Source organism: Coptis chinensis, chromosome 9 (genome assembly GCF_015680905.1).
Source record: "Coptis chinensis isolate HL-2020 chromosome 9, ASM1568090v1, whole genome shotgun sequence".
NCBI lineage: Eukaryota > Viridiplantae > Streptophyta > Magnoliopsida > Ranunculales > Ranunculaceae > Coptis > Coptis chinensis.
Genome location: NC_141464.1, coordinates 6,492,006 through 6,517,171, shown reverse-complemented (window position 1 = coordinate 6,517,171; position 25,166 = coordinate 6,492,006).

Here is a 25,166-nt window from a genome sequence, read left to right as displayed (position 1 = left end):
TGACGGGCTTGGGCTTCCCATATTCGCCCAGAACACACGGCTCAAGTCCGTCAACAAATGGCTTATTCCAATAAAGGACATTGTTGCACTACCGCCCTAATCCCAAATTACATGTTACATTTATGGGCTCCATATTATATGCTCGTTGATCTCCCCGTGTTTAAGATATCAAATGCCCGTTGATTAAGTCAAGTTACTGACAACTACATTTGAGATAGTGAGATATATGGATATTTGAGATAAATTAGGGGACAATTACTTTTAATTCTTAGTCGTTGTTGTATAAATAACGTTTGTGAGTATCTTCTCAGGAAAACACTCATAAGGCTATAACTCGTCCACTAGGGAATTCCTAGTGGTTTAAGGCTTTATTGCATATGGTTAATACAATCGCACTCTGCAAAACGAGACTAGTTAGGACTATATTTTTTGCCACTTATCTATTTTTATTTCTCATCTTTGCTTGAGGACAAAAAAAACTGTTGTTGGGGGTGGTTGATAAGCACCTAAAAGTTTTGTTTAATCCCCATAATAGTATTTTATTTAGGCCAATTATGTTTATAAGAAATAAAAGTTAGTAAAGTTTATGTGTTTTTGTGTATTTCAGGTCTTGAAGTTGTTTATGTGCTTAAAGATGCCATTTTGCATGAAAAATGAGTCAAGATGATTGCTGAGGAAGTTCTACATTTAAAGCCCAAGAATCAAGAAGAAAAAGCCTTTTCAAGCCTAGTCAAAGCTGGGAAGTGAAAGTCAATTCGGGTAGAAAAAAGATGAAAAGCTACCAGAACTTCAAATGGATATATCATTGCACTCGGGCGTCGTAATTTGGCCTAGTTTATATAAAAATGACCGGCTCGGAATCAGCTTTCTAATGGACCCATCCTTGCCCCAATCATAGCTGTAAAAGTAGACAAAAAGGGCATTGAAGTAATTTCTAATATAATTAGACATTTTAGACTTAACCTAATGGACTTTGGGCTCACAATAGAGGCCCAAAGTCTAGCCTCAAAGCCCATGCACGAAAATATAACTCTAACCCTCTCCTATATAAAAAGGGTAAAGGCTAAACTTATTCTCTCCTTTTTCTCCTTCTTCTCTTTCCCCTCCTTAGTTAATAATTAGTTTAGTGTAGTTGTTGTTTAGTTTAGGGTTATAATTAGGTTTAGTTTGTAGCCTCCATGATAAGAGCCCAAAACTGTAGTTTTAACCCCTTAACCATCATACTTTTAGACCAATTATATGTGAGTAATAATTAAAAGTTAATACTGATTACGTGTTTTTTATACATTTCAGGCTTCAAAGTCCATGATGTGCAGAAATGTGCTACTTTAGCGAGATAAAGGAGCAAAGGTCGGTTGCTAAGGAGTTCCGTGATTAAAGGCCAAGATTCAAGAAGACAAAGCCTTTGTAAAGCCCGGTCAAAAGCTAAAAAGTCAACGTCGGCAGAAACAATACACAAAGTCAGCAGAACTTCCGAAGGCCGTATCTTTGGACTCAGACCTCGGAATTAGGCCTACCTTATGTCAAAACGACCGGCTCGGAAAGAGCTTTCTAATAGTCTAAGCCTTGACCCAATCAGAGGAGCAAAAGTGGACGAAATGTATGTTGAATCCAAATCCAGCTGAAGAGCCCTTTCCGGACTGAAAGAATTGGGTTTTGGGCCCATTTTCCGGCCCAAAACATGGCTCCAAGCCCATGCATGATTTTTGGATCTGAAAGTATAAAAACAAAAGTTTGATTCTTTGTAGATATAGATAGTTAGGTTATAAAATAAAGGAGTTTAGAATAGAAAGTATCCATTAAACCTTAGTTCTAGATCCAGTTTTAGATTAAATTAATTAGTTTTTATTCTTGTTTTAAATTCAGTATTACATTATTGTATTGATTTTTATTAGATTAATAAATTAGTGTTCTTGATAATCTAATTCATTTCCTTTACTTAATTAGTTTAATTCTTAGATTCAATAGTTGTCTTAATTAGATTGAAATAATTCTTGCATGAGTAGTTGCTATTGAAGTTTAAATTAAGCAAATTTTAATCTTTATATCATGTCTTGTTCGAATTTGATTGGGAATGATAGCGTGATGATTCTCGGCTAAACCTCCATTAGAGGGGGTTGCAAAGCCTTGATGAAGGCTTGATTCGTGTTAATGTTGAATAGTCGTAATTTCCTTACCACTCTAGAAATGTAATTAGTTTACCATGAGAATGGGTGTAATCATTCACATGCTAGTTATGAATTTGTAGAAATGCCATGTGTAATTAGGGATTAGGAATAACCAGATTGTTCTGCGAAACAGTTCAATTCGGAGTACGACGATTCGTCGTTAGTGGATTAAGTTGAGCTAAGGTGGATTCAATCCCCACATAACTCCTTATCATAGAATCGACGTAGTATTCCCATAGTTGTTTAAATAGTCAACTAGTTGCATCTTGTGGGTAGTTGCATCGTAGTCTAGTTATCATTTTGTAAATATCTCATTAGACTTAGAGTAGAGTAATTATACTAGAAAACACAACATGCGGAAGGACTAGGAGTGGATCGAACTTCCTACTCCACTATATCTGTTTAATAGATCGAGAGTAGAACAATCTTTGATAAATTTAGGCACGTAATTAAGTTTTAGTTTACTTACGTTTTGAGTTTTATCGTTCATTTCGTAGGTAAACTTTATCTTTTTATGTTTATCAAATGGAGCCGCTACCATCTTAGTTACCTTTAGCATTGTTTTCTTACTATAATTAGTCATTTTTAAGTCCCATTAAACCCACCCACCCTTGTTCGATTCTAACTGTGGTTGTCTTTTTCAGCATTAAACTTCCTAGAAAAAAAATTGCACGGAGCGCACTTGCGCCCCAAAGGAGCGCACCTGCGCTAAAGTTACTGGAAGCTGAGCGCGACCCGCACCCAAACCGAGTGCGACCCGCGCTCAAACACTGTAACTCGAAGTTTACACTGAGCGCACCTGCGCCCAAAGTGAGCGCACCCGCGCCCTAAGCTGAATTTTGCCGGATTTCCACAGGTTTGATTCGAACTATGATTTTTCAAGTTTTTCAGTGTTCTAACTTGTTATATACACTGAACACGCGTAAACAAGACGCTATTCATAAGCGAAGCAAGGGCCTTGTCAGATATTCCTTTCTTCCACACCTCGCATCTCTTGTTAGAGGTTTATACTAGTATATCAGGATTGTTTGGAGTGTTGATGTGTTTAGCTAAGTTTGGTTTTAGCCTTGTATGAGATTAAGGTCTGGTCGAACAAAAACACCGAACGTAATTACATGACAACGTCAACAAACAAGTCTATCTAGTTTACCACCCACTACACCTCTAGCTACTATTTCACACACACCACCTGATATAATGCCTGAAGAAGGAGAGACTCCTCTCTCTGACTTCTACAAAGCCTTGGCGATAGCCCCAAATCTTGCATCGTCTAGCGGACCGATTGGGGATTTCGAATCCCCCAAATATTTTTAATTTGTTATCCGTTTTTCATGGTTTAGGCCATGAAAAACCTTATCAGCACATGCGTATGATTGAACAAGTTCTTACAACATTCCACCATCCTACGGTGGGTGCTAAACAAATTAAACTCAGGGTATTTCCCTTCACTTTAGCCGATAAGGTGGCGTCTTGGTTAACTGCCCAAGCGCCTAACTCTGTGGACTCGTGGGCTAAACTTGTTCAGCTGTTTATGGAACATTTTTACCCACCCCTAAAGACGGATGAGATGCTTTTCAAGATTCATTTCTTTCGACAAAATCCCCATGAATCATTTTCAGAGGCTTGGAATCGTTTCACCGATCTCCTTATAGAGTGCCCACATTATAACCTAGCGAAAGACACGTTAGTTCGCCCCTTTTTCAAAGGACTTCTACACCACCATAAAGAAGTCCTTGACATAATGAATGGGGGTAGTTTCCTAAGTAAAGGAGCCTCGGAGGCTTATAAATTTTTAGAGGATCAAACTAAGCGAAATAACAACTGGGGGGGTAGTGACGATATCCACCGCTCCGCTAGTTCTTCTAATATAGTTAAGGCCCGGTATGTTTGAGATGAAACTCGATCCCGAGCTTAAAACTCTAATCGAATCACTCACTAAAAAGGTAGAGGCCATTTCTGTTCAACAAAAGCCTAACCCCGTCATGAATGTAAATTCAAATCCATGTAGTTTCTGTTGGAGTCCTGAGCATCCCGACTCCCACAGTCCTATAACCTATGAACAGGCTTGTTCCATTAATAGTGAACCTAATGCCCTTTGGAGACAAAATCCCAACTTCGGTTGGAGAAATAACCAACACGTCACACCTCCAGGGTACAATAATCAATATGTTAGGCCAACGCACAGTTATAACCAAGCTCCACCACGACAAAGACAGGGTCAGGGTAATTATAATAATTATAATAACCAAGTGCAACCTCGACAAGGTCAAGCACAAGGTCAAGGTAGTTATAATAAATATAATGCTAATAGAGGTATCGTTCCGGTAAATAATAACTATCAAAATCCGCCCATAAATAATACACGCGAGATAGTTCCAGTCACACCACCCATGACTACTACACCCACACAACCGGATCGTCTTGACACCTTCATACAAGTGAGCCAAAAACTTTTCCAAACCATGGCTGAATCTAACCAATAGCTTCTACAATCCGTTAATAATTTAAGCTAACAGTTGGCCCAAGATAAAGCCCAACCCAAAGGTGTGTTTCCAGGTCACGCAATACCTAATCCTAAAACAACAAACACAGCCTTAAAGGTAACCGATAATACTAGTAATAAATATGAAAATGTAGGTGAGCTAAATGCCATCACCACTCTCCGTTCTGGCAGAGTGGTTGATAACAAAGTAATTATGCCTATAGTTACCCCACCAGTAGCCCCTACACCTGCTATTTTACTAGATACCGAAATAGAAACTGAAGAGCCTACCACTGTAGAGGTACCAGTTACAACACAACCTAAGAAACAAAAAGCCAAGGTTAAACATCCAGGTGATATATATGCTAAATATAGAGAGAAACCACCGTTTCCACAAAAATTAGTCATGTTAACTAGGGATACAAATTATGAGGAGATTAGGGACGTTTTCAAGAATCTAACTATAAACCTTCCCTTCCTCGAAACTATTAAAAAGCTACCACACCATGCTAAGTTTCTTAAGGAGTTGTGTACTACTAGGCGTAACACCAATATACCAAAAGACGCCTTTTTAACAGAACAATTCCCAACTCTATCTGAACATAATGGAATTGTTAAGTACAAGGACCCCCGGTCGCCCTATCAGACAATGCACCTTAGGAGATTCCTATACTACGACCGCGTTATTAGACCTGGGGGCTAGTGTTAACTTACACCCATTTTATTTGTATAGACAAATAGGTCTAGACGAGATGCAACCCACTAAAATGACGTTGCAATTAGCTGATCGGTCTATTAAGTATCCTAAGGGTGTGGTCGAAAATGTGCTAGTAAAAGTTCAAGATTTCTACTATCCGGCTGATTTTGTCATACTCGATACAGAAGTCGCTAACAACTCTGTCCCGATCATCTTAGGGCGTCCTTTCCTGGCAACGGCCAATGCGCTCATTAATTTCCGCGATGGTTCGATGTCCATGTCTTTTGGCCATCTTGCTGTTGAAGTAAATGTTTTTAAAACACGCACACATTTACCCAATTAAATATGGATGGAGAGGTTAGCATGATTGAGAGCTTCGCTCGAGATTATTTCAATAACACGTTCCCTGATAATCATATGCCCAAATTTCTTTCCTTTGGAAGTTCAGACTCCAACATTTTCATCCCTACACTAGTCGATACACATATTATGGATGATGACGAGATAAATGACTTTCTCAAAGATATAGAGGACTACCATAGTAATGTGGATATGACCAAATCTAGATGAGGAATTCGATGAGTTTCTTAGAGCAGGTGATGATTCACCCTATCAAGAACTACTTTGCACAACATCCACCTCGACTCCCCTCCTTCCACCCTTTCAAAGGAATCTCGAGTTTGCACTTGATCCTTTTTGTTTCTCCCTCGTGTTTTCATAATTTTTTTAAATCCACCTAGTAAACAAATACTTCGGAAGGACAAACCATTTGACACCTTCATTTTTAGACTTGAGACAGTCCCTACCTACACCATGAATAAGTTTTGTGCTAACCCATATCCCCTCATTGTTTACATGCTTTCCTTCTACAACTTATCCATATCCACCATATCTTCCACAACCATTCACTTTTCCACACTTATTCACTAGGACACCCTCTCGCTTCAAAGATGAAAAAGAAGGTGCATGCTAGGTTATGTTATAGGTCTATCCGACTTAAACTTTCAATTCACTAGGTTTAGCGTCATAGGAAATCTTGGTGCTTGATTGTGTTTGGATATGTTTTCTGTGATATTTATTTATGGAATGATCCACAACTATTTCGGTTGTTGATATATGATAAACTGCATGTTCATACATATGTTTAGATAAAGTCTCAAGTATCTGACTATAAATGACTCAATTTTTTGTGTTTGGTGCATTTTCTTTCATTTCCATATATTGGTGAGTGCACCATTAAGGTAACCGGGCCCTCCCTATGGAGTGTGTGGCTGTAAGTACCGGATCCTAAGTCCACGTTTAACATAATTCACGTTTTCCACTCTTGCATGTTTTCTCAGATTTTTGAGGCATGTTTCTCTATGGGGTGAATTATGTCCTTATTGCTTATTGTTTTTCCTTATAAAATTAAAAAAAACAAAAAAAAAATATTAAATATAAACATAGTAATCTAGGAAGTCTCAGGAATTATGTCCTTATTGCTTATTATTTTTCCTTATAAAATTTTTAAAAAAAAAACAAAAAAAAAATATTAAATATAAACATAGTAATCTTCTAAACTCGACTTTTGACCCATTTTAAAAAAAAAAAATTAATTTTCTAAACTCTGTTATAAAAAATTTGTTTGGGGGTGGGGTCTTCGTGTTTTCATCCTAGAATGTTTTAGGTCCTATTAGAGTTGCTTAGGCTGTTTAATTATATTCCGATTCGGGTTGACATTATCTATGAATTTAGAGTTCATTCGTTCGCATAACTTACGTCATGCACGCACTTCAAGGCATTTTCCACTATCTTATATGTCATCCATGGTTGGAATAGAGTGTTTTATAGATCATTGGATTGGAAATTCTCTCCTGATCATTTCCATATCTCATTCGCAAAAATCAGACCGGTAACGAAGCGGCAAATTTAGTTTGAAGTTGCGCTAAAAATCGACAAAATTCGAAATATCGAAAATTGGGCTTGGGCCCAACTCGCGCGCACATGCGCCCCTTGCTTCCACACCAACAGTCGTGACTTCATCTTCTCAAACCGCCATTAACAAACAAAAACAAAAAAATTCAAAACCTAAAACCAAAAATTAAAAAGGAACCTAATTAAACCCACGCCCATAGTTCATATCAACTTCAAATCTTCTCTAAAATCTTTCCACCACCACCTCCACCAAGTTAAATCACCAAAAACCACTGAAAAATAAAGAAATTCACGCTGCCGCGCCACCACACCACCACCACCATCATTTTTTGTGAGGTTGCCCCTCATTGCTTCCCCACTACATTTCGAACATTCCAATGGCTCAACAATGTCGAATTTTGCCGGAGCAAGCATTTACTGGCGACCACTTCGCACCATTTTACAGTGACGAAATGGTTAGTAGAGATTGGAATAGCTTGTGGTACTCCACCAACACCTTCTACCACGAAGAGTTAGTCCGACGGTTTTACAACACGAAGGAGTTGGATGGGAGTAGAATTTTTGTTACAGTGGCGAAGAAGAGGAAATAAGTAACTACTGGGTTGTTGGCTAAGATTCTAGGCATTCCTCCTAGAATCCATCTGGATGCCACGTTACAAGAGTCCCAATATAATGGGGTAGAGCCTTTGATGAACGCGACTGTTACCAATGGGAGCTACAATATAAGCTCGCATTGTGTTCGCCAGGCATCCCTCAGAACCAACCAGCTGGCTGCAGCTCAGTGGATTGGTCGAAACATCCTAGGGAAGGAGAAGGTCGGCGACATCGGTCCGAACTGCCTCCACATTCTATGGATACTCCGTGAGCGTAAGTCACGAAGTTCTGCATTTTGGAGTTTTTGCTTAGCATGATTAGGGGAGTGGGAAAGTCTATTGCACCTCTCCCTGTTTTGATAACCATGATCATGCTGAAGTTGAGAGTGACTCCGACGTCTGATAGGATTTACCTCACCCTACACCGAAATCCTCGTATTTATAAACATTGTGTCCAACGAGTTTGGAGGTTGTCTAAGGATAGGGTACAGGACAAGGAGGATGGTGGAAATGAGAATGACTCGGAGGATGAAGAGGACTTGACTTGTTTTGATGCTGATGCTTTGGAGAGGTGTAGTTCAGAGGCAGAACGCACGGCTGTGATTCATCGTGGCATGCGTTCACTCAATACTATCTGCGAAGACCTCCGGACTCGACAGGCTACTATGCACTATAACTTCGAGATTCGTACCCAGCGAGAGGATGAGCGGTGGGAACAGATGAGGTTTGAGCTGGAATCTCAGTGCCAATTCCGAGCCGATATGCTTGCACGCTTCCCACCTCACAGGGATTCTCCTTCTGAGGATACATCATCAAGGCACGAGCGTCGTTGCCGAAAGACGAATGGTGCTGTCCCATCGGGAGCTCAGGAGCCATCTCCTTAGCGTGTGCCCTCCGCTACCACTACCGACATGTTTAGGGATAGTATAGCTTGATGATTTTTGTTTGTAGTTTTATTATTGTTAGTTATTTTAATGTAAGTTTTAGTTCTGTAATTTGAATTTTGTAGTGAAAGGGCATTTAATGCCAATATTAATATAATGTCGTTATTTTCATCGTGCGTGGTTGTTTAATGTTGATCCCACTTTCCCAAATTGTTTGGGGGTGGTATTATTTAGCCCAGCATGACTTTTATATGACCCCCATTTTTTTTTAGAAGTTATTTCAGAGTCAGGGTGAGAATATTGCCGATTAGGCATATCTATGAATAAATATCATGGTAGGATGAAATCTCGATAAAATAGGTAGGTTCTATCTTAAATTCAACATAAAAGATACTAGGGTTGTTTTACAATAAAGAATATGGCAACTTCCCGATTCGTTTTAGCAACTTAAAGCCTATATAAACTTCATTCATTCTATACTCACAACCCACACTACACCTAACTTACATCACTCACCTTTCACTCCCACGTTTCCCACGTTTCGTCTCATTTTTCAACCATCAGAACATCGAGCGCACCTGCGCCCCAGAGGAGAGCACTCGCGCCCTACTCATTTTTCTGAAATTTTGCACAGAGCGCACCTGCACCCAAGCTGAGCGCACCTGCGCCCAAAACATTGTAAGTCAAAAACCCTGAGGCGCACCTGCGCCCTGACTTCCGTGGACCAGAAAAATTCCAGTTTTCTGCGGGTTGTTCCCGGGTCATTCGCAGCTATTCCAGAGCGTAATTTTGAGATGACATCTCCTACATTAATACCAGAACAATCTTTCGAAGATTTGTTCCAAAGCACTACTTATGGTACTTGGTTTCGCGAGGTGATCACATACGTAGGCTGGGAACCGCTTATGGTAAGACCTGCTGAACTTTATTCTCCAACACTAGCATCTTATTTTTACGATAACTGCATTTTCTTTGATAGACCAGATGGAGAACAAGTGTTCTCCATCAACATTGATGATGAACTAATGGAAATTACCAGGTTCTTGCTAGCATTTGTTCTTGGACTTGCTATGCCCGCTGAAATACAAGACCCATGGTGCTATTAGGTAGATAATATGTATGTCTACACTTATGAGTTTTTGCATGAGTCGTATGGGGCAGGCATTTTCCCTATCGAGGACCAAGAGGAATATAACATAGCCTTTGGTAGCCTATCCATGAACATAGGAACTGTTATGTTTTGGATCATGCTAAACATTTTAGGGGAATGGCATTTTTCTTCTGTGAATGATGCCACTTGCGCCGCCTTCCTTGCTTTAGCCACGGACGATGTTCTATGACCTTCCAAGAACCTTGATGTCTAGTTTAGCACGAGCCCATAGCATGAGGCATAAGTATCGTCTTATGCCTAATCTAATTTCCCGTATTATGCTATGTTTCTTCCCTATTTTTTGTACACATTTCACGGATTGGATTACGGTTAGACAATCGCATGACCCACCAATAGTATTATTCAATCTTTCCGGCAATGACTTGGCAAGGGTGGAGGATACAACCTCATCAGGTTGCACCCTACACCCGTCGGATTAAGTGGTGGCTTTAATAGGTTAGTAATAATAGATGATGAAAATGGCGGGAAGCCTAGCAAATTATCATGGCATGGTAGGACGCGAAGGAACCTCACTTCTTTATAGAAGAAGAGGATGAGGAGGATGATGAATAAAGCGGGAGATAAGGTAAGTTTTAATTCTAGTTAGTGTCTGCTTATGTCCGAAGCAATTTGATTCTTGTTAACCCCATAATGGGTGGAACTCTTATAGAGTTGCGTCAGTTTTTATATTAGTATGTTTTAACCTTGTTTTGCAGATGTTCCAGAATTTCACACATTTCCATGGTATTTTTCTACCCTCTTTATTTAAATTCTTTGAGGACAAAGCATGCTTCTTGTTTGGGGGGGGATAGAAACACCTGTAATTAAGGCATTTGTTAAGATATAGATAGGTATAATTTGCACTTGTTTCCTAGTTAAAATTTCAAAAATTCAAAAATATAAATAAATAAGTTATGCTATACACTTAGGAATATTGGTATTGTTTTCTTTCTCTATGCTCTTAATAATCTAGAAGTCTCACGTAGCTTTTGCATTAGAATAATTGTTAGAAACTTAGGTTAAGATGTAGGTAATAATCTTTGCATCTATCTATAAATATATTACATGACTATCTATGATTGTTAGCGAAAGAAGTTTTCTGAACTCTAGGCTAGAGTACTTATTCTACAAATCCTGTAAGAATATAGCCTAAAGCCTTATATGAGTGGAACATTTGAGAAATGACACAAGGGAGAAGTAAAAATCGGATAGAGAAATCACACGTCCACTTGCTTGATCACTATGCCATATCCTAAAAGCGAGAGAATTTAGGCCCTCTTTGGATTGATATAGCCAGAAATTCAAACCTACTAATTATTTTCCGCTAGTAAGCCCCTCGAGCCTTTCTTTAGCCTTTCATAAACCACAAATCCTTTACCCTGTTAAAAAACAAAACAAAATAAAAAAATTCAACCTACCCAATTTAGATAAGTTTGAGAATAGAATGAGGAAGAAAGAAGAAGAGAAAAACCCTGTAAACAAAAGTTAGTTAATTGCTTGAAAAAATAAATAAAAGAAGTTTTCATCCAAAGAAAAGAAAAATAGAAATAGAAATAAAATAAAACTCCAAAAAAATAGAATAAAAGGAGTCAAAAGCCAAAAAAAAAATAAAATATATATATATATATATATATATATATATATATATATATATATATATATATATATATATATATATATATGGAAACAAAACAAAGAAGCAAAAAGTAAATAACAAGGTTTTCTCTAGTTACATAATATGAAGACTTTATTATCTCAGACTTGTCCTTTTTGAATATCCATTTCCTTCCTTCTTAAACCATCTCCTAATCCCCGCAACACCTAATAAAGACCTCTAGCTCAATTAGGAATAGGTTAGTGTGATAGTAAGTGGAAGATGTGTTTGATCGACTCGAACTTCCTTTGTTGTCATTGAGATTGTAAAGGTAAAGTGTGCCCACCGCATTAATCGGAGTAGCGAAACTTTAGTGGAAAAATCAGAGTATTGTATCTTGACTATTATTGTGAGAACCTACTTAAGGACGCTATTCCGAGTTTCAGAAACGAACCTGCTAGGCATTTCATAGTATTACTCATTATATATATGTTTATTGTGGATGATTGATTATTATGCATATATTAGCTTAGGTTTCAACTTGATTACTCTATATGCATTGCTAGTGAGAGGTATAGTTAATTTAGAGCATGAAGAAGGAAACAATAATTTTATTTCTTAGTCGTTGTAGTATAGATGAAGTTTGTGAGTACCTTCAATGGAAAACTCTCACGAGGCTATAACTTGTCCAATAGGGAATTCCTAGTGGTTTAAGGCCTTGTTGCATATGGTCAATGCAATCGCACTCAGCGAAACGAGAGTAGATAGAACTCCATTTTTGGTCACTTATTCTAATTTCTCATCTTTGCTTGAGGACAAGCAAAATGTTGTTTGGGGATGGTTTGATAAGAGCCCAAAACTGTAGTTTTAACCCCTTAACCATCATACTTTTAGACCATTTATGTGAGTAATAATTAAGAGTTAATACGGATTACGTGTTTTTTATGCATTTCAGGCTTCAAAGTCCATGATGTGCAAAAATGTGCCACTTTAGCGAGATAAAGAAGCAAAGGTCGGTTCCTAAGGAGTTCCGTGATTAAAGGCCAAGATTTAAGAAGACAAAGCCTTTGTAAAGCCCGGTCAAAAGCTGAAAAATCGACGCGGGCAGAAATAGCACAAAAAGTCAGCAGAATTTCCGAAGGTATCTTTGGACTCAGACCTCGGAATTAGGCCTACCTTATGTCAAAATGACCAGCTCGAAAAAGCTTTCTAATGGTCTAAAACTTGACCCAATCAGAGGAGCAGAAGTGGACGAAAATCTGTTGAATCCAAATCTAGCTGAAGAGCCCTTTCCAAACTAAAAGAATTGGGTTTTGGGCCCGATTTTCCGGCCCAAAACATGGCTCCAAGCCCATGCACGATTTTTGGATCTGAATGTATAAAAACAAAAGTTTGATTCTTTGTAGATATAGATAGTTAGGTTAGAAAATAAAGGAGTTTAGAATAGAAAGTATCCATTAAACCTTAGTTCTAGATCCAATTTTAGATCAAATTAATTAGTTTTTATTCTTGTTTTAAATTTAGTATTACATTATTGTATTGATTTTTATTAGATTAATAAATTTGTGTTCTTGATAATCTAGTTCATTTCCTTTACTTAATTAGTTTAATTCTTAGATTCAATAGTTGTCTTAATTAGATTGAAATAATTCTTCCATGAGTAGTTGCTATTGAAGTTTAAATTAAGCAAATTTTAATCTTTATATCATGTCTTGTTCAAATTTGATTGGGAATGATAGCATGATGATTCTCGGCTAAACCTCCATTAGAGGGGGTTGCAAAGCCTTGATGAAGGCTTGATTCATGTTAATGTTGAATAGTCGTAATTTCCTTTCCACTCTAGAAATGATTAGTTCACCATGAGAATGGGTGTAATCGTTCACATGCTAGTTATGAATTGGCAGAAATGTCATGTGTAATTAGGGATTAGGAATAACCCAGTTGTTCTGCTGGCGATTCAATTCAGATTCTGACGATTCATCGTTAGTGGATTAAGTTGAGCTAAGATGGAATCAATCCCCCTCTAACTCCTTATCATATAATCGACGTAGTATTCCCATAGTTGTTTAAATAGTCGACTAGTTGCATCTTGTGGGTAGTTGCATCGTAGTCTAGTTATCATTTCGTAAATCTCTCATTAGACTTAGAGTAGAGTAATTAGACTAGAAAACACAGCATACGGAAGGACTAGGAGTGGAACGAACTTCCTACTCCACTATATCTGTTCAATAGATCGAGAGTAGAACAATCTTTGATAAATTTAGGCACGTAATTAAGTTTTAGTTTACTTACGTTTTGAGTTTTATCGTTCATTTCGTAGGTAAACTTTATCTTTTTATGTTTATCACTCCATTAAAAACCTTTCAATAAAAACTTGTTTATTCAATTCTTCTTTACTTTATTATGACTTTTTATTATTATTTAGTTAGTATGATTCCGATGACACAAGGCTAAACCTCTATTAGAGGAGGTTTATAAAGCCATGTGAGGATGATTATTTAGTAGTTTAGTTATTGTTTTGTAAAGAACTTCAAGTCCTTTGTGTAGGAACCGTTATGGTTGCATGTGATCGACTACAAACCGTGAAAACCCATGCGCACGGAATAAAGGGGTGTTCACGATTTGGTAAGAAATCATACCTTTGATCACCTGTGATATCTCTGAGAATCAGCAACCTCTTGATCTTCTATTGTATTCCTAGCTTAAAATGGACGTTGTGTGGGCAATGATCTACAAGCCCTTTCTTTCTCTCTTGGCCTCTCTCTCACTCTCTTAGTTTAGAACCGAATTTAGGAACTAACTTTTCTTGAGCAAAACCTGAGTGAAAACTGATAGGGTTATATACTAAAAACATTACTTTTGTATTAACTCTAATTCTTTATATTTTGAATGAGAATCATATGGGCAAATGTTATGCATATTATATATATTATTAGTTATATGCATGTGTCTAATACTTTATGTTGTAGATGATATGGTGTGGACACAAAGAATATCATATCATCAGTACCTTATAAAGTATAAGTAATCATTCACAACCTAGATGGATTTGGACAAACCATTGGTACGGTTGTAGTATAATCTAGTATTAGTCTATCTTGACTATAGGATTACACTAGTATACTTTGTGTGTATTGAATAGGACCAAGTGAAGTTGTTTCTCTTTCTACTGACTATATAAGAGAACAAACGCCTCTGTTATTATAGATGTTCGCACTACAATAGAACAACACTTTTGTGACGGCTTGGAGGCGTCAGAATTATTTTTTGTGACACCTAGGAGGCGTTGGAATTTAGGCGTCTGTGTTGATGTCAGAAATATTTGTGACGCCAATATGCCGTCACAATTGAAATATTTACTGACGCCTCTACGCCGTCACTAAATATGCATTATTAACGCCTCTACGCCGTCATTAAAATTCTATTACTAACGCCTCCACGCCGTCACTAAATTGGTGTATTGTCGTCACTATTGAACTTTCAAATCCCCCCAAAATTGGCGTTATAACTTGGCGCCAAAACAAACTAACGCCTCTGTACCGTCAGGAATTATTAATTTGTCTTTTTTTTAGATATACTTACTGACGCCTATATACCGTCAGTAATTATAAATTTGTCTTTTTTTAGAAATGTTTATTGACGCCTGTCAGGCGTCACAAAATATTATTTATTTAAAAAAAAATAATATTTGTTTTTGGTTTCCATCATAATATTTATATTTTTTTTTCCCCCTAAAATCGCCTACATAAATACAACCACATATACCCCAAACACATAATATAATTAAGACTTGACAAACAATTATACACAAGGAAAATCTTAGTCATAACCATCACCAAAATTTGACTAAGTATATATATCACTAAATGAAAAACATTTAAAAGATATAGATGTATGGATATAACAGAATCTACCAACATACTATTTCAATATAATCCCTATATAACAACTCAAGATCACATCCTAAGAAGCAAGAGCATGGGGTCCTTGACGATTCTCCGAGCAGTCTCAAACTTAAAACATACACACTCGGACCAAGCCGCAGCCTACAGATCTCGGTGATGTGCATTTTCCCTTCATAAAAAGAAAAATATTCATTTAAACTATACCTTAGTCAATACAAGCTAAGGAACCACTAAAACAAGCTATTGACTAGTCAATATACACGCTAAGGATCCACGGAAGCAACAAAACAAGTCAATAGGATGGTTAGTCTGTCAATGAGCAAAGGCACCCACTACAACTTTGTCATGGCCATATAGATTTATGTGCAAATATATGTACAAAATCTATAATGGGATAAAAATTTATAAAGGAAGTGCCTCAGAATGGCCCAGATACACTAATCACAACTAAAAATGTGAATCATACAAGAATACGACAAGAAAAGGCTCTAGTTTTGTTTCTTTTCCGAATATATCAAACAATTAATAAAACAGTATGTGGTTCAAAATAAACACTCAGCCAATAAATACCACCAAAAACATCATTTCTCCAAGAGTAGACACAATATTTTTACCCAAAATCAGGAATATGCCAATGTTTTCAGCCCACCCTAGTGTTGAAATTTGGACAAATATCATGTTTAATCCATCAAATTTCCATTAAAGTTGATGTTGCGTACTAAATTGCAAGCAATACATAAGAGGAAAGAAATAACTTTTTTGCCCTTTTTTTTTAATCAAGTCAGTAAGTACACAAACCTGTCCAAGGAGAAGCTCAGCTAAGACACATCCAACAGACCACATATCAATGAGTGTCGTGTATTCTATAGCTCCAAATATTAGTTCTGGAGCCATATAATATCTTGAGCATATGTATGATATATTGGGTTCGCCAGGTACCTATATAACAAAAAAATATCAATGTCAAGCCTTATCATATCATAACCCAAGGGGGCTATAAAACTATTGTTTGACAACTTACCATCTTCTCTCACTTCCGAAATCACATATCTTAAGTCGATGGGTGTGAGGATTAACCTACAACAAACAAGATTTTCAAAGGTCGACCGTAACAATTATACCCAGCTAAAACTAACATAAATTGCAGTCAATACACATCCTTTAAAGTAAAGGGTAAACATTGAGGAGCAAAATCTCACCAATAAATTTTGTGGTTTAATGTCACGATGACAAACTCCAATAACACCATGTACATAAGCAAGTGCTCGACAGATCTACAAAGCATAAAAATGTTGAACAAATAAATAATATGATAAACAAAAAATTCAGCTAAGTGTTAGTATCACTGCATTCAAGTGTTTCTCAGCTTTCAAATAGACATTAAATAAATCATATATATAAAGGTGTATCTTTGAACCATACAAAAGTGTATCCAAAAACTTCTTAGGCAGCTATGAGAAATGGAAGTACAATATTTGCAACCAATTCTTATCAAAAAAATAAATAAAAAAATAAAAAGAAAAAATAGTAGACATTGTTGCTGACAAGTTACAACCCAAGGAACAGGTATTAAACAAGAAACATGACATGCCATTACCATGTGTGTTGTCCCGTCACATCACACGAGCTACCACCTCTATAAAGATAAACTTTGTTCCACATAACCACATAAGCGTCCACATCATTGTCAACCTGGCCGAGGACTAACATCACCAACCCCGCGGGTAACCCGACCATAACGTAAGTAAGACTCTTGAGAAACCAGGCCGGGCTGACCCCATAGAACCAAATAACAATGATGGTGACGATAACAACAATGAACAAAAGTGATCATGGTGTGAATCCAAATTATAATTGCAACCAAACTGAACCAAGTAGCTAGTAAGGAAGCATAACAAACCTGGTTAATATATGACTCCATTTGATGTAATAACTCGTAACCCTGAGTACACAACCAAAGTCGAAGGTTCAATAGCCTAAACGTGTTAAAGCTTGCTTACAGTAGAATGCAACAACACTAAATCACCTACCTGTTTGAAGTATCGAAGATGAGCATCCATTGTCCCATCCAGTTAAAACAATCAGTCCATCTACTCCGAGTGGTTGTGTAGGTACATGGATGAAAATACATGGCTTACTAGATAGTTTGGTGTGTAGCATGGGCAACAATCTTTCTATACATTGCTACATAATCAACCTGAAAACAACGAAGTAATATATTTCGGCTTAGTGAGGGCTATTTCACCATAAAAAGGTACATATCCATGCAATAAAAATGATGTAAAGGTTCCTCAACCCTTTTTCTATCCATTATACTACTCTAAACTACAAACCAACCCATCTAGAAATCAAGTCCATCAATTTAGGATTAACTAAACCATGTTGTAATATCCAACTTGGTGATAACCTGAATTCATTCTCTCTGGCCATAATAGAAAGTCCAAGAAAAAAAAAGACGAATGAACAACCCTTACTCAAAGACCAACAAACAAATTCAAGTTCAAACGATTAAAATGCTAACAAGCTAAAAGACTTCATTGAAATGAAAGGTTCACAACTAAAAGTAAAGATCAGAAAAATTAAATCATCACAACCAACAATAATATTGAATTCAAAAGAAAACAATATAGAGTAAAGCTCAATACCGGTTTAGTAACTTAGCTACAGATTACATTGCACTTCACAGAGTTAAAAAAAACTTAACGCGTTGCGGAACTTACTTGATTCAAAAGAATTACGTGGAGTTGCATATTCAAATTGCCGAAAACACAAAACCTCGCAACATTTGGAAGGCGGTTAAATGAAATATGAACTTCAACATAAGAGTTAGTTCCAACTTGTTGTACATAAACTTCTCTTTATACTAATGTCTGACATTGAAATTAAAACTACATTAAGGGTATCAACTTAGAATGCCTGAGAGCAACACTTCCAAGCAAAACTAATTTTATCCGAAAATACATGAGAAAAGGAGATGGAAGACAAAATAAAAAGTTTTAGGAGCTCATCCTACATTACATGAACAAATTAATTTCATATAATTGAATCCCTACGAAAAAGGATGGATACTATTTGTTTAACTGTGAACAGTGAGGAAAGGCATCCCTCAATTCATACTGCTGCTGCGTGTCTCGCTTGTTACAGCCATACCAACAACATCAAGCACCAGCAGGTCCATGGCAACAGCGGCAGCAAAGAATAAAGCAAGCGGCCGGCGAGGTCCATGGCGGCGAGGCGGCGGCAAAGAACACCCGAAAAGAACAAATAGCAAAGACCCCGACACACTCCACCCAAAGACACAATAGAAAACAAAATAGTTAGAATGAACGTCTAGAATGGCATAACCAAAAGGTTAGAATGGAGCAATTTGAACAAACCAAAAGCACGTACTTTTCACGAATGGTATAAGAAAAACTATTGAAACTAAATGACACATGAGTACTCACAATTCCATAAAGCAGATGAGTAAAGCAACAAAAACGCTCACACCAATTGAACAATGAACCATCAGGCTGTCTCACAAACGCTTCAACCTCGTCCCACTCAAACTGTAAATCCATTCTTGAAACCAATTGCAAGAGTGCATCAAAACAAAGAACCATCTAAAACCAATAGACAGACATTAAAGGTAATAACAATAGGGTATTTACTAATTACCAATATAAGTTGGTTTTTTTTTTGCAGCTTCGATCGCCTTTGCCCAAAGTCTCGAAGGTGCTTTGCCACCAAGGAAATCACACGCACATCATATATTCATTTAGAGAAAACCACCATTCTAACAATAAAATTTTATACTAATCCTAGAAGCATTTCATTTGGAACTTAAAATTAACTCAACACACTAAGAAACAATAGAGACAGTACATTATATTGTATCTACATACCTTAATAAACTCTTCTAAAAGACCAGCTTCGTAAGAATAAAAATTCACTTCTATTAAATGAAAGAGTTTGACGGGAATTGTCTTGATCGTCAGATATCCTGGAGAAGAAGAAGTGTTATAGAATGATTTCCTACAATTCTTACCAGTATGGAATGAGTCAAGAATCAAGCTACAAGTCTCGATCTATATGAAATGGGTTTCTTTTTCAGCTATCCTTACCTAAAGGCACCAAATTGGTAAGGTAAGTCGACCTATACTAGGAGTCTCGGACATACTTATGAAAGCCGGTAATATAGCAAAGATATGGGGAAGCACTAACTACTAGTTAGCGGCTATTCATGGAGACTTCGGACATGTACCAAGCTAACTAGGACTAGTACGGCTTCAGTACCTAGTCGTTGGTTCTCAAGTTCCAGCTGTTGGGCCTTACTTAAAAAATAGAAAATAAAAAACGACCCAAAGTACAATTATAACTTCTATTGAGTAAAACGACTTGAATAATTAATAGGATGTAACGCAAAGAATGAAGGTTGATAAAAACATTGTGACTTACCTTTGTATCCCCGAAATGTAGTTTGAATTCGAATAGCTGCAATGTTCTCAATTGGCTTTTCATTAAGTCCGGGATGAGAGGTACCATTACTTAACTCTTTAAGAGAGATTTTTCAGTAGCTGAAGATACCTAACACAATTACATGTGATAACAGATGGGAAAAGCAAAGCAACAATAGTAATGATGCTATTTAAAGAGTTAAATACAAGAATGCCCTCTCTAGTTCACTAATAAGACAAAATGGCTCCCTAAAGTGGAATTTTGTTAGAGGAAGGTGTTAGAAGCCCTCTCTAGTTCTTCTCCCTTCCCTTCAAGGATTTCTTCAACTAAAAGAAGTAAATAAATAAAATTTTAAATTAACATGATAAGTGCACAATTGAAGTTAAGGCACAAAGGATTTTTAAACCTTTAGTGGTATAAGCTAGTTAAAACTTAAAACCGCATGACTATATGCATCCTAACTCTTTGAATTTAAGCTCCCTCTTGCTTTTACAACCAACTTCCACCACGTGTTACAAAAATTAGTAAACCTACCTCAATCAGAATCTATCCTGTATGAATGCTCTAACTACCAAAATAGTAAAGAGTCATGCCTTGACTTCTGAATTTTCTATGGACAACTCTTTCCTAACTTCACTTCTAAGTTCTAACCAAGCACCATGTGCTTTGATATTTGATTTAGCAAAGCAGACCGGATACTTGAAAATTATCTAAACATAAGCAAAAGGGTTAAATTAAGGCCTACATGGAAACTCTTTAGTAGTTACTTCCTAATTCCATCATATCATCATAAGCAACCAAATCATAATGTGTGAATCCTCTTTTCTAAACCATGTCCTCCATCTGAACAGTTACATTTACCACATTCACCCCTTAAAGACCATACTACTAATAACAATATTAATTCCATTATTGTGTATATTGGAAAAGCATAAACAAAGGCTTGAGACGTATCTAATATATCAAGTGAGCCTCATCAAATTGAGCTCTGAAATCAAGATTGCATAACTGTATTTAGATGCAAAATCACGTAATGCATTCAAAAATAATCTATATAAATAAAATTCGAAATCTTTATGTATGAATTTAGATATGTTTGTATGCATTCCGACTTAACAAAAGTTGCAAAAATGCTAATTAAGTAAAAAATGCCTCAACATAAACCACATGTTCTCAATTCCTTGACAGCAATCTCAACACCTAGCATCTCTCCAACCAAGTTCACCCATAAAAACCAACCTTTATAACAAATACCACAATAAACTCACTAACAACTCAATCCCCAACTCCTAATTCCTTCAAAAAATCCCTAAATTACTTACTTAAAGTAAATAATTCAAAATTTTACCATTTTTTACTCAAATAAACCATAAAAACAAAAAAGAAAATAAGATGTACTGAATACCCATTTCGTGATGAATGAGAAACAAGCTTCTTCTTATCCTTATCTTTATTTGCAAACCTGTTGTTTTTCCTGCTAATAATTACTACAAGGCCATACATCATGTTAAGCTAATCTGAGTATAATTCAACATTGGAATTTTCTGCTCCAAATGAGTGTGACTCAACACGTTCTAGGATTTTCTTGTCAACCCCAACACGAAAATCAATTTCTCAAAGACCGCCAACCAATTTTTGAACCCTAACCCACAAACAAACAAAATTAAAAAAGAAAAATCAATCCAAATGCTATTAACAATTAAATAGAGTGTCTCCAATTAATTGAGAAGAAAAAAAAGTATACCTTGAAACAATAGGAAAGAGTTGAAGCACCGGGTTTTTCGAGTCGAACGAAAGAATTAATGCTAAACTTTATTTTTGAAGGGAAATAGGGTTCAGGTTGAGTAGCGGCGACATCGAAGCAAACTAGAGACACTTTTAAGCCCTTCTTAGATTAAGGACAAAAAACGTGGTTCGCTTATTTTTGGGCCAAAGCCCGGCGACGGTTTTCTAATTTTGAGACTCAAAATCCCGTCCCCAAATTTAAGACGCGGATTTATGTCTTAATGGGTCGATCCCTAATTCAACAATTCTAGTGTAGTGTTTTATTTTAATTTATTTATTTATAGTTTTTTGGTAAGAGATTGTTCAAGACCTTATCTCAAACAAATGGCTAGCGAGTGAAGTCGAGAAGAAAGAGATTGATTCTGCGTTAGGGTTTTGAGATTGAGAAGAAAGAGAGATGAGGTCGAGAAGAAAGATGAAACTGTTGAGAAGTGAAACTTGACGCCCTCATCTCATGTCACATGCCTAGCACGTATTTTAGTTGTGACAGTTTATAAAAATAACTCTGACCCCTATTTGTCGTCACTATTTTTTTATCCATTTTTTAAATAAACTAAAATACGTTTTTAAATTATAGTGATGCTAAAACCACAAACTGACGCCTACATGCCGTCACATCCTTTCTAAAACCACTTTGGCGTCACAAAACCAAAAATACCCCTGTCACAAAAATGCTGTTATGGTGTAGTGTCGTCCTCTTAATCTGGATATAATAACGGGCACTTACGTGCATTGTACATTTCTTTAAATCATCAATGAGTAAGATTTATATGTGAATCAACAAACTCGATGGATTGGGTAATGACATTGTATGTAAGGTGTGCTGTTGATTATAGAAGGAATCCGTGTCCCGCAAGAAGTCGGGCTGATGATGTCCCCTTGAGGAGCTCATATAAAGATTGTCATGTAAACCCTACAGATGGATTTGATCCGACATGAAAATGAGGTTGAGTGGTACTACTCAAGGACATAAGAAGTTGATTAATGTAGTTGTCAGTAACTTGACTTAATCAACGAGCATTTGATATCTTAAACATGGGGAGATCAACGAGCATATAATATGGAGCCCATAAACGCTGACACGTAATTTGGGATTAGGGCGGTAGTGCAACAATGGCCTTTAATGGAATAAGCCATTTGTTGATGAAATTGGGCTGTGTGTTCTGGGTGAATATGGGAAGCCCAAGCCCGTCAGGAGGCCCAACCCTAATTTCTCCTCATGGTCCCTGTTGTAGCCTATAAAAAGAAACCTCTTTCTCTGGCCATTTTTTACACTTAGCAATCAAGGTTTTGCTCAAGAAAAATAGATCCAGAAATCGGATCCAATTTTTTGAGTGATAGAGGCCAAGTGAGAAAGGAAAGGTTGGTAGATTGTTGCACACATAACATCCACTCTGTGCATAGGAATACAACAGAAGATCAAGAGGTTGATTCGATTTATAGCTATTGGATTCTCAGAGTTATCTTAGCCAATTTCAAAGGTATGTTTTCCAATCCAAAATCATGAGAACCATTAATTCCGCTGCGCGTGGTTTTCACGGTTTGTAGAAATATTCATTCTGAAATAACAGTTCCTACAAAAACGGCCAAGGAAGGAGGGTTTCGTTTTATAGGCTACAACAGGGACCATAAGGAGAAATTAGGGTTAGGTCTCCTGACGGGCTTGGGCTTCCCATGTTCGCCAAGAACACACGACCCAAGTCCGTCAACAAATAGCTTATTCCACTAAAGGCCATTGTTGCACTACCGCCCTAATCCTAAAATTACGTTTATGGGCTCCATATTATGTGCTCGTTGATCTCCCCGTGTTTAAAATATTGAATGCCCGTTGATTAAGTCAAGTTACTAACAACTACATTAATCAACTTCTTATGTCCTTGACTAGTACCACTCAACCTCATTGTCATGTCTGATTAAATCCACCTGCAGGGTTTACATGACAATTCTTATGAGCTCCTCAAGGGGACATCATCATCCCAACTTCCTGCGGGTCACGGATTCCTTCTATAATCAACTACACACCTTACATACAATGTCATTACCCAATCCATTGGGTTTGTTGATTCACAAATGAATCTCACTCATTGATGATTTAAAGCAATGTACAATGCACGTAAGTGCCCGTTATTATATCCGGATTAAGAAGACAAGCATCCATAATAACATAGGTGTTTATTCTCTTATATAGTCAGTATAAAGAGAAACAACCTCACTTGGTCCTGTTCAATACACACAAAGTGTACTAGTGTAATCATGTAGTCAAGATAGACTAATACCAGATTATACTACAACCGTACTAATGGTTTGTCCAAATCCATCTAGGTTGTGAACGTTTACTTATACTTTATAAGGTACTGATGATATGATTTTTTGTGTGTCATCACACACCATATTATCTACAACATAAAGTATTAGACGCATGCATATAACTAATAACATATATAATATGCATAACATTTGCCCATATGATTCTCATTCAAAATAGAAAGAAATAGAGTTAATACAAAAATAATGCTTTTAGTATATAACCCAATCAAGGCAGACCTGCAATTTTTCAGAGAGATTCCCACAGATGTCAGGAACTTATTAATGTGGTCGTATGCAGAAAAATCTAAATAGACACTTAACTATAAATTAACAAAAACTACGGCTAAACTAAAAATGAAAAATAACGAATTACGTAAAGTAAAATTCTAAACTCAATTGTACCACTGCAGTCCCCAACAGCGGCGCCAAAAACATGATAGGAATTTAACTGGCCTAAACAAACAGGCTAATTAACTCCTATTATTATAATACTAGCAAGCGCACGAGGTATATTGTAGTAGGTGTGCAAATACAAGGTCGATCCCCACAGAGAATATGTTTTGGGTACAATTGAATATTAAAATACTACTTAACCTAATCCGAACTATATTTGTTTGTAGAAATAATAATTATTAACTAAAGCTAGTTTAAACTATGAAAATAATAAAACTTATATTAAAACTAACAATGGAGAGAATACTAAGGAACTCGAATCCACCATAGACTGTTGTAAGTTATCATTGCTTTAAAGTTTGTAATTACGAGTAGCACGAGGGAAAGGTAACCCTAGCTTTCTCAAAGATGTGAACATTGAGCTCTTATATAAATCTATATATTAGTTTGATTGGATTTCAGCAATAAGAATATAAACCCCTAGCAAAGATTGTTTGTTTAAGGCACAACCTCTCACAGGTTTAATGAAACATTAAAACGGTGGTTTGATAAGAACGGGATATTGATCTAACTATTAACTAGTCAAGTCATGAACTTTAACATGCAAGATATAATTAATGAAAGTATACCACTAATATCAGAGAAATCAATCAAGTTTAATCATTAACTAATTCAAGAACAGTAAACATTAAACCAAGGAATTCCTACACAAGTCTAGGGCTTCATCTAAGCCCTAGCTTGTAACTTAGCTAGACATGATATATAGAATGGTAAAAATAAGAGGAATAATAAATAGGGAAAGAAAGTCAGCCATGCAAAATCGTAGCCTGCTGTTGTGGTAGCTTCTTCTCCCCAGG